We start from the raw sequence: 12,254 nt of genomic DNA, 5'->3' as shown, positions 1-12,254 counted from the left end.
CTGGAGGGGTAGAGACACAGAAAGCCAGATGAATTACCCCAACTCAAAATCAGATTTTCAGAGCCGAGCAGGGAAACAAGGCCACGGTACAAGTCTTCCACTTATCATCCTCGACAACTGCAACAACTGAAATGCACTCGGAGCCGGGTTCATTTTCAGTCTTTCCCTTGTTTAAGGATGAAATTAATTTAGAGGCACCTTTTTTTTAAAATTCATTTCCATCATAAATCTGAAATATCCTGCTGGATGTGAAAAGCTCTCCGGTAGCAGAAAGATTAACAGAAAATCTTTGAACGATGTAAAGGAGGCAGCATTAAATCATTTGGTACGGCTTACACTGCATGAAAATATACAAATACATACAGAACAAGCAGAGTTATTTTGGAGATTCTCAAATCTAAATGTACTCGTATTTACAGTTGTCTGTAAGGCTTAAACTTTTAACTAACTAATCGTGCATTTTCTTAGATGTTGACGATTTTACTTAATTCAGCTGAAAAAAACAATGTTTTTCTTTAGGAACTAATAAAAACTAAACATTTTTAACATGTAAATTTATGTCTGGCTGTTATAACATGAGCATTACATTTGATATACTGCTATAAAGTGTGTTTTCTGGGTTTTCTTCTTCCTTAAAACACTTGAGGCTTATTTTACCGGTTGTGAGCCTCTTGGGCTCAGAAATGGATAAAACTCGCGTGGTGTTCCGTCGGTCGAGCGTCACCTCGGCAGTCGGACGCTAACAGCTGGATGCTCCAGCGGACACAGCAGCTCAGTCAGACGTAATCAAATCACAAACTGAGAGTAAACGGCAGCTTCTGAGACTTTTCACTGGCTGACGGACGGGGGTGAAGTTGCACCTTATTGGTCCAAAAATGTTTTTTTAAAAACACTGGGGTGACATGTAATTGATCGTTCTCGGTCAGCATCACTGGGGAGTGACTCGACGAGCATATTTTTCTCACCTTTAAGTACTACAACCAGCAGAAATCCAACACATCCCAGCTTCACTACAGCAAGGGCTCGATTAGTATTCTGCATTCAGTTCCTTCATGATAAAAACCTAAATTTAGTCTAATGAATAAAGGATTTAAAATGTTTCTACTTTTAGACCTTGATGTCATAAATAGTAACACTTTACACCACAGGTTTGTAATAAGGATAAAGGAAATAACACAGAAGCAGCTCAGGTTACATGGACCTTATTAGACTGAGTCCTGGGCTGATCGTATATAATGTAAATGCAAAGACGATTTATTCATTTATTTTTAAATAAATATTAATATTATATATTACTATATTAATATTATCAAATATTCTAATTCAGAGTATTTGGCAGCTGACTGACAACCTGAAAGTTCAAAACCTTGTGAAACAATGTGAAAATGCTGCATATAGGCAGGAAAAAATAGAAAAGTAAATAACTAAGTTAAACTAAATCAATAGCAGAGATTTTTAAAGCAAAAAGTCCCTCTAAAGAAGACCGTTTAAAGCACTGAAAACAATGACAATAGCAATTAAATAAACATTGGTCATAACATCACTTATTAAAAAGGCAGTAACCGTCATGCATCGACACGTTGAGCTGCTGTCAGATCATCAGGCGAACAACAATGCAAAAATGGAAAACTATGCAAGATGGAATCTTTCGAATCATGGAAACGTGCTCTTTTTTTTTGGCTGACAACATATGTCTTCTTTCCAGGACATTTGCTATGTAAAAGCATTTAATTTGCATCAAGCACTTTGGTCCTTAATCATCTTAATACGATATACAAACTTATAACTGAAATAGCGTTACTGGTTTCACGTTGGTTGATGCTTAAAACTACAAATACCAACATTACAAAGATTTTTTGTAACTGAAAATAATTCTAAAATACATTGATTGTAACAGGAAAGACGTACTCGCCATTAGTCTGGTCACCATTTTCAAGATTTCTTTAGGCGTCTCTCGGGTTGGAAGATTTGACTTGTTTTTAAAAAAAATCTAATTTCCTCATTCTGTTGGCTCATCATTTAGCTAATTTCAAGTAAAGTACAGATCTTTTTGGTTTGTTTTGTTTGTGAAAGCTTAGTTTTTCGAGAAATCGTCCTGGTTTAGAAACTGAGAGACAAGTGCGCCAGTGTAAGACTATAAAGTACTTCCTTTCAGCTTTCTCCTACAAAGAAGCAGTGGGATGGGAATTAAAGAAAGGATAAAAAGTAAAGCTATAACATCAGATTTGAGGCAGTTGCTTCCGAAATATCTTGAATAATAATTTATTCATTGAGAGAATCGGACAGATGAGGAGACATTAGCTTCTAGTGAGGCTAAATATGTCAACACTTGTATTAAACAGCATCCTCCTTACACAGACAAACACAGGATTACATGTTCTACATGTGCAAGTGAAGCTGAATAAACACTCAACACACTCAAGCATCTCTCTTACCCCCCAGTTTTGCCTCACACACACACACACACAGCCTACTCTATTATGCATGTGCACGTAGGCATAAATAACCACACTCAAACACAAGAATACAGTAACTGCACACATGCAATTTAACATAAAGGAAGGTACACACACCCACACACACTCAGGAGGTGCGCATGCAGGCCAACTCTCTGCAGGGTGGCTAAGTAACAGATGGCCGTCCAAAGTCATTTACACCTAGAGAGAGAAAAAATAAAACCTGTATATGACAAACACCACAGTGTCACTGCATGAGAGCAGAAATGAATAGAGCAAACTCAAAATATATATTCAGTAGGTTAAATAAGGGCATAAAACTGAAATACATACAACACGGACATTATATTTAAGTTTACTAAAAACTGAACACGCTGTAATGATTGTTTAAAAATAGATTTATCAGTTGAGCTGATTGTAAGCCATTTTACTTTGGACCAAAACTCATATTTCCGATATAATACCAGCTGTGAATGTGGTGCTGTCAGGTCAAACGTGCTCTTAAACAACTTCAGTAAACCCACAGCATGCTGTGCGAGTCAGTCTACACTTTGTCTTTATACTTGCATTTACTGTTCAAAAAAGCCAAATTCATTAACCACAGGACCAGAATCTTACATTTTGATGTCAGTTTTAACCATCAGAATGCTTTACGATAATGTTTTCATTCATTGTTCTTAAATGTCTTTTTAACAAATTTAAATAAACTCAAAGAAAATATTAACAAAGACAAAATATGCTCTCCCAGCAAAAGAGATTGTGCTATAAGTTAGGTTGGCTAAAGCTAATATAACAACTTTTTCTTACCACTTTTTTTTTTTTTTTAATCATCTTAGGGTTAGAGATGAAAAAATGTCTTTTTCCACAAATAAAACAATGAAATAATGTCTGTTAATTCTCAATTATGGCAAAAAAATAGCAAGATGAGAAGCTAGCAAAGGTTTAAAAGATGTACATTTTAGAAACACTGCTTAAAATTGTATTTTTTTTTTAACGTCAAACAAATTATTTTTCTTATTAAGATTTTTATTGTGATTCTGCCTGTTAAAATCTTAAAATATCACAAAAAAACCTTGATATTTTTGTTTGTTGTGATGTTGGTTGGTTTATTTCTGCTCATTTCTGTGTCACTGTCAGCAGCTAACATCAGTGTCACTTAGCTCAAGCGAAAATGTTCACAACTAATTATACTTTTCAAGCTGGGTCATTTAAAAGAAATCAGATATGCAGGAAAGCTAGCTTAGCCCGGAACGGTTGTAAAACTGATCGTAGAGTTAGCTTGGACACCATTTATGGAATCAAAATTCTATGTCAAATATGCGGACGTGCTGATGTTCTTTGCAACAAATGCTTAGTCTTGTCCAGTTGAGTGAGTGCTCAGAGAAGCCCAGTGTTTCTACAATGGAACATTATGTGCACACAAATTATCTGAAGTCTTTTGACGTGGCATCAGAGTTTTGCATTTTGAGGCACAAAATTAGCACTGCAGAGACTTTAGGACTCGCAGGACTGCAGTCCACCTTTTTTCTGGCCTGGATTCATGATCTTCGTCTGCACTTGGCAAAGTCCGTGATCTCCTTGGAATAAGGAAAAAATTCCATCCATCTTTTTCGCCAGTTGGTACAGCTTTACTGCCTCGTCATCTCTTCTCAGAAGCTTGGCTCTGGCAAACAAATCAGAATAAGCCCTGCTGCTAGATGCACAATCACCTCTGTGATAACAGTAGACAGAAACAAAATAATATGGACATGCTAACAAAGTTAAAAACTTGATTTAGTTAGCCAACCTCTTCTTGTCACTGCTTTCAAAGCAAACATGTAAGCATATCTCCTCAGAACTTGCTTCCATTCACTGGCTCCCTGTACATTTTAGGACTGATTTTAAGGTTTTAATATTGACTTATAAGGCAGTTAATGAGCTCGGGCCTTTGCTGTCGTAGCCCTGAAATTATGGAACCAAATGTCCCTAACATGACAAATGGGCTTCAACGCTTCCTGTTGTTAAGTTTCATCTTAAAACATCGATTAATTCCTTGACCTTTAAATCTATATGAGAGCTTTTGTTTCATTATTGCATTGCTTTATTTGTTCTAATAGTTTTAAAGCTCTTGATGTTGTTGGTCCTTTAATAATTTATTTTAATGTACAGCACTTTGGTCAGAAACAGTTGTTTTGAATGTGCTTTTTTAAGTAAACCTTGATGGTCAATGGCAAAATGATCACCAAGTTTATTTATAGTATGTTAAGTAAAGAACAGAGAATATTTAAAGAAAACATTCGCAACCTTTAAACCTTTGACTCATCCACAATACTTTTGGAGATTTCCATAAAGTACAGTTTTAATTTGCCCTACATTTAGGTGGAAATTCAGTCAATGCAAACTGCTAACGTGGAGTTCGAGCATGGAAGTTTTTCAAGTGTAGCAACAGTTACTAGAGAGGGCGGGGCTTAGGGAAGATCCATTTACTACGGTGCTAGAACAGATCAGACAGAATGTCGGACTTTTCAGGAACATGTTGAATAAATCGGTCTGATCCCGCTGAGAGTGGAGGAGTGTGGGGGGGCGGGATGGGGGTGTATGTGTGTGCTAAAAGATGTGAAGAGAAAACGACTGCAAATGTTTTTGGGTGTGATCTGTATGTGAGAAAAACACACACACTCACACAGAAAGAGAGAAAGGCAGAGGAGCATGAAGAAATGAAAACATGAACCTTCACTTTTCCTCTGAACTCTACTTCACCTCTTCCTCCCTCATTCACATTCACACACAGATACACACGTCTTTGCAACAAACACACGACTCTCCATGTTTTAAACTCACACATGCGCACACAGGTGTTTGCATTCAGTCCTCAAAGCCTTTCCATCAACAACCCTTTGCTACCCTTCAGCTGCTGCCAACACACAATAGATACATGTTACAGTACCAGGTGTGTGTGTGTGTGTGTGTTCATCTGCATCCATCCATGTGTAAGCAACATTAAGGTGTGTATCCACATGAATTCATGCCGTGTGTGTGTGCAAAGGACACATGATATTGCCTTCTCATTAGCCTTACAGTTCTTTGTTCAGAGTAATGACTGCAGTGTGTATCGGTGTGTGTGCGTGTGTGTGTGTGTCCCGTAGGGTTGCCATATGTTGGGCATTAATCCTAGTCAACGGTCCACTCTCCTTACTGCACCGAGCACAGGAACAAAGAACAGGTCACACACACACACACACACAATGCACATAGAAGCTTCCACCTAAAAAACAGGAGGCATATTCACTCACATTCTACACACACACACGTATCCACAGTTGCACGCAGTATGTTGAAGTCTGGCTACACACACCTACACACACACTTCTCAGGCAGTCCATTGACCTACATTCATTTGTTCACCCTTAACCTCGACTGCAGTCAAACTTTTAAAGAGGAACAAATCCATTTATAATCCACCGGTTCGCATTTCTTCAGTGAAACACAACCTAGGAGTCAGGTAAGCCACGTTTGTACATGCCCCCGTTCACACGTGCACACCGAAGTGGCAGCTCGTTTCCTTTGTCTTGTTTATTTCACGTTGTGGGACAGAGACATAAAAATGTCTTCTTGTATGCGAGATAAAAACGCACCAGAACCTACATAAAAGCATCGGCCCAATCGCAGGTTTTAACCGGAACTCATTCTTAGATTAAATCCCACAAAACGTTCACTATGAGTCAGATACTATTCACAGTTGATGGTCGACTACCTGTTGAACGGGCACCAACCTCATCTGCTGAAATCAATCGAACTTTCTACAGAAGTGTCAAGCCTTTGTTTAGTTTTGCATTTCTAAAAAGGCCTTTGATCAAAATATATATTATTATAGACGGAATGACACAATTTAGACCATACACAGACTTCTTAGTAAATCTGAACTAGATTTGATGCAGCGTGCACATGTTTGAGGGTCATTAGCAACATTACAGGTTCACCAGTTCTTGATCTTAATCGAAAAACTGTTCATCTCGATAAAGCTGATAAAACTCTGACTTTTCTCCACATTGAAGCTTTAGCAGGTGCAGTGCATTTCTGTTCCAAAATATCAATAATTGATTTCTTAAGTACAGTCTAAGTACAGATGGCCTGAGACATGAAAAACATCGCAAGCTCTCATAAATCATGGGCGCGATGTTATCATGGACCTAATGTTGTGATGTTAATTAAAATGAGACACACTACAACTTTGAAATGTTTGCTGCTGATGTCTTTATGTGTATTTATGTGTATTTATGACCTTTTTAAATTGGCCAAGAAAAAACAAAACATGCCATGAATGGAAAACACAGAGCTGACATTTCACACACACACACACACACACACAGTCGATCTGATGCGCCACCTTGAAGTAAGTCTTCCCACTTTGACACATGCGCCCCCTCGCCCGTCTATCCAAATGGCCGTCTCTATGGTGACGGAGCCTTGATCAATACTCCGTCATTGGCTCTGATGGCCGGTCAGGGTCAGTCATGCACACACACGCACGCACGCACACGTATACACACACACAAACGGGCATGGCGGTGAATAAGCACAGACTCGCAAACGCGTTTGACAGATTGATTTATCTCAGAGCGTGCAGAGGTCACACACACCAAACACGCACAAACACACAGCATAGTTTATCAAAGCCTGATGCTGTCAATACGTTGGGTAGAGCGAGGGGTCAACCCTCTAAAAGCTAAAATCTTTCATCTTTCACTCCTTCATTTCTTTCATCTGTTCATCAGGGTGCTTATCTGTTACCCGCTGTTCTCTTTCTTTTTGACATCCCTCCTCCTCTTCCTCAACTGTTGTTTTTCTGTTTCAATCCTCATCTTGGGAATCATTTTCTTTGCTCTTTGAGTTTCTTTAATTTCTTCCTTTTTTTGAAGCGCAGGACATTTCAAATGGTGACTGGGGTCCAAATCCTGAGTCAGGATTCAGTTCAGAGAAAAACTGTGCTTTTGATTAGATGCTAATAAAGTCAACATGTTATGTCTCATGCTGCAAGTCATTGCTTATGTCTTCAATAATTAACCAAGGTCCGTGATTTGGCTAAATGAAAGCATTAAAAAGGTTATTCATGCTGTACCTGCGGGTTGAAGAAATTGCATGACAAGCAGTTAAATGTGCACAGTTAATATTTTGCAACTTATCTAACACATGTTTTTATTAACCGAGCAGTTATTTAAGCTCCATGTCACGAACCTTCTATTTTTGGTCCTATTTTTTCCCCCATACTGGCTGTTTTGGAGCTTAGCACTGTGTTCATACTGTGTTTTACTTTAGTTTCCCTTCATCTTCCATCCATCCATTTTCTATACCTGCTTAATCCGTCGGTCGGGTTGCAGGGGGTCTGGAGCCTATCCCAGCGGTCATCGGGCGAGAGGCGGGGTACACCCTGGACAGGTTGCCAGTCCATCACAGGGCCACACAGAGACAAGCAACTATGCACCCTCACACTCACTCCTAAGGACATTTTTTTAGAGTCACCAATGTCAGGTTATAACATGCATGTTTTTGGTTGGTGGGAGGAAGCCGGAGTACCCGGAGAGACCCCATGCAAACTCCACACAGAAAGGCCCCAGGTGGGGATCGAACCTGGAACTGTTACAAAACAGTAAGGCCTGTTTGAATCAGGCTCAGGCTGTGCTCTCAGACAGTGATCATCCTCTGAATCATTGGTCCACTGTTTGGGTTCTAGACCGCCACTGATTACAAGAAGCATCAAATTGTGACCGTGTTAATTTTTTTCATGGTAGCATAGATGCCATGGAATGGGAGATACAATATAATAACAGATGGTGGAATGGCTGCAGTAAGTACAGCAATAAGGATGCTGAGAAATACCGGGCCTTTGAGTTGAGTGATCGGGGATAAGACAAGAAAAAGCCAGTGTAGACTGTGTCAAACCGGATTTGAGGAAGAGCAGGGAGCACCTTAAAGTTACCTAAGCAGTTTGAAGGCTGGCAACCAAACCTGTAAAGACAGTTACGGGTGAAGTCAACTTTATATTACCAGCATGCTGTGATAATGTTCAGTTCCTATAAGTTTGGGTGCTGAGCTCCGTACTAAAAAGGATGCTGACCAAATTTATCGATCGCAGATTCAAGTTTAATCAGTGTTTGCCAAGTTTTGGTTGTTTTGGAGCTCATCTGAGTAAGAAAATATATGTTAGAGAGAAACAGACTCAAACTCAATCATGCCTGAAGTTCGAGTCCAACACAGTTGGGGCCAGAATTCAGATGCAATGTCGAACATGGATCTAAAACTTGATGACAAAACTTGCTACAGTATTTGTGATTTGAAATATAAAGCTAGCCAGGCAACACAGCTAACCTAAAGAACACCCGTTCAAACTAATCATTTCTAAGGACTGTATTATTTCTGATGGCCCTGGGTACTGGTGCTGAATTCCACGTATCAGTTCAAACGTTAAACCGTATCCCACCCTTGTTCCCCCATCGATAAAGTAATCGTTTGTGAATCACAACGCTTGTGCAATGCTACACACTCACAGAGTTGACAAAAAAAACATAAAAGGTAGCATTAGCTTGTTTAGGCTAACATAGTGCTGATCCTAATATCCGTGGGTTCTCTTTTACATTAACTTTTACATTACATTTGTGTGTAACAGCTCTCGTTTAAAGTTGCAAATTTGTTGATATGAGATTTAACAAAGAATAAATGTATTTAATGTGATGAGAATGTATTTTTATGCATCCATCTACTCAATATTTTGGTTCATGTCATGTCATGGGTTGTTCCATGTTTAGCAAACCTGTGCTGTTTCTGATATTCTAAGTGTCGTTTAACACACACCTATATATATATATATATATATATATATATATATATAACAACATTTTAATACTTTCTGCTCTGCTTTTGGCTCTCTTTTTATCTGTCCATCCATCCATCCATCCATCCATCTCTTTTGTCTTCCTTTTATTACCTCTCTCATTTTTGTCCTCCCCCACCTTGAGGTCAAATCATGTCACACCGTCTGCCTATTGATTACCTTCTTTTTCCTCAATCAGAATCGCTGTTTTATGGACATTTATTCCTTTTCCCTATGTCTATCTGTCTCTTCTTCCTTCTACTCTCCCACACTCCTGTTCTGTCTACCCACATCTCTCAACCATCATAAATTCTGCCACTGCCTTACATCCTCCCTCCCTGTGTGTCTTTACTCTTTGTTTGTCGCAGAAGAACAATCTATTCTTTTTAAAGAGACACCAGAGAAATGGGATATACGTCTGTCCACACACACACACTCACACGGAGAGGCATCATAATCATGGACGCTCACGGACTCACGAGAAAGAGAGAAGAGAGAGATGGATGTTTACTTTCCTCTGGGCTTCCGCCTCTTTGATTGGACAGATGAATGACTTCATTGTGTGTGTGTTTCCTTCTCTCCCTTTTTCTGTCTTTCTTTTCAACATTGAGAGCGGAGAGGGAGAGGTGGGAAATAAAGAAAGACAGAGAGACAGAGGTAGGGTGAGGTAAGCAATAATAAGTATTGATTGATAAGGGAAGTAGAGCGAGAATAATAAAGGAGAAAAAATCACCTTAAAACACAGAATGGAGAGAAACAGAGAAAGTGTATTGATTAACTGGTGACACCTTTCTCTCTCTTCTCCTTTCCGTCTATTTATCTATTACTGCTTAGTTACTATTCATCGTTCCACTTCCTGTCTTCCACCCTTTATTTTCTCACATCTACTTAAATTGTAACTCGATACAGTCTTCCTTTCTCGTACTAGTGTCTATCCATCCCTTCATTTAGCAGATCTCTCCTGCCTTTTTTATCTTTTATTTTTCTACCATCACTTATCCATCATATATATATATATATATATATATATATATATATATATATATATATATATATATATATATGTCTGTTCATCAATTCTCTTCACATTTTAGTTGTTTCATCTTTAGTCTGTTATGTTAAAAGAGAACTTAGATAACCCACTACACACACAAATCAAATATGAGATCATTATGTGGTCTTTGTTGGAATAAAACTTAAGCCATAAAGCCAAGAACTTAAGCCAGCAAGACGGGATGTGTCCACACACAGATTTTTGGAAGGACAGAAACAACAAACTTCACAGTTGCCAAACTGAGTGACCCAGGACAAAGGGTCTTTGCTTAACCTATAACCAACGAGCCAATACCATTCACCACTCCACCGATCAGGTCTTTATGGTCAGACAGATGTCATCCTTCATGAAAAGACATCCTGCTGAGAGATTAACAAAAGGCACCTGGTGGACTATTGGACCATGACAAACTAAATCTTTTCATCTCATGAAAGTGAAGACTCAACTATCTGGCTATAAGCATGTGTGGATGAAAACAAGATGCTAAGCACTAAATCATCAATGCCATCCCCACAGTCAAACACGGTGGTGGCAACACTATTCTGTGGGAAGAGTTTCTTGTGACAGGGAGAGTAGTGAGGATAGAGGGACAGATGAATGCAGAAAAATGTAGAAAAGTGCTGAGAGAGAACCTGTTTCAGAGTGTTCCAGGTTTCAAGCTGGGATGAGGGTTTGCATTTCAACAAAACAACGAGAGAAAGCAGATCACCCAGAAAACACAAAAGTGACTGAAAGAAAACTGAAAGTCCTACAGCGACTCCGCCAGCGCTTGGACCTGTTCCCTGTTAAGCAGAACGACCTAAAACTAGCCAATTCCACATCCAGTTTGGTTGACCTTGGATGTTTTCTGCCAAGAGGAATGACAGAAATGTCCATCCATTACAAAAAGTGATTTAACTCTTTAGGCAAGGTTTGCACAGACACAATGAGTTAACACTTAACAGTGGGTGGGCATGACATTGGGAATTGTAGCGACAATCAGTCATGAGATCTGACATGTTATCATTCAAGCAATTTGATTGGCTGGTGGCAGCATTGCCACTTGAAAAGTTGAGCTATTCTCAATCTTCCATATTAAGTTGCGCTACTAAAATGAAGCGATGGATCCTGAGTTCAATTTGCCAAGGGAAGATGTCACCCCATTCAAAGGAAATGAGAAGCATGACTGTTGATGCCTGAAATGACTACAAGTGAATCCTGCCTTTAAGTACTAAGATAAGGACCCCTCCATCCACCCATTTCCTTTACGCTCAGTTCTGTATGAGGTTAAGAGAAGAGGGAGGTGGAGCATATCCTTGATGTCATTGAGCAGGAGGCAGGGTTCACCCTGGACAGGTTGCAGGTCCATCAGAATGCTAAGTAAAGGGTTTGAATACTTAACAAACTGACAACGCATTCCAACAATCTGTTTTTGCTTTGTCCTGGTATGTCCATTTTATAAGAAAAAGTCTAATGTGACACTGGGTGGGTCTGAAAGATTTTCCACGAGCACTGTACACCTCCTGTCCATTGATCCTCATCTAACCATTTATTCATCTCAGGACACGCTATCATTTATCTATACATTATCCATCCCTTTACCTATACATTCTCTATTTTTATCCATCCATCTATCCATCCATCTGTCTCCCTCCCTTTCTCCCTCTCTCTGAAGAGGAACAGGTGTGCAGTGGGACAAGAGACAAAAACACTCCTGCATTTTTAACCAGCAGCCATTAAATATTAAACACCGCATACGCACACTCACACACACACACACACACACACACACAGAGTGACACACAATCGCTGACGAGACAAGTTATACAGGTCGATGGGCTAACGTGTGTCTGCATGTCTGCGTGAGTGTGAGTGTGTGATGGCTTTAAGAGTCATTACCTTACTTCCTCGGCATGTG

General features: G+C 39.3%; 1 protein-coding gene across 1 annotated transcript in view; it reads right to left on the bottom strand.

Moving 5' to 3' along the window:
- The window catches only part of LOC140281591 (dachshund homolog 2-like), an 89,077-nt gene that overhangs the window by 36,256 nt on the left and 40,567 nt on the right, over window positions 1-12,254 (bottom strand). The window lies entirely within an intron of this gene.

This window comes from Leuresthes tenuis, unplaced genomic scaffold (assembly GCF_036924035.1).
Source record: "Leuresthes tenuis unplaced genomic scaffold, fLeuTen1.0.hap1 SCAF_22, whole genome shotgun sequence".
NCBI classification, from domain to species: Eukaryota; Metazoa; Chordata; class Actinopteri; order Atheriniformes; family Atherinopsidae; genus Leuresthes; species Leuresthes tenuis.
This window is presented reverse-complemented; position numbering and strand designations above follow the sequence as displayed.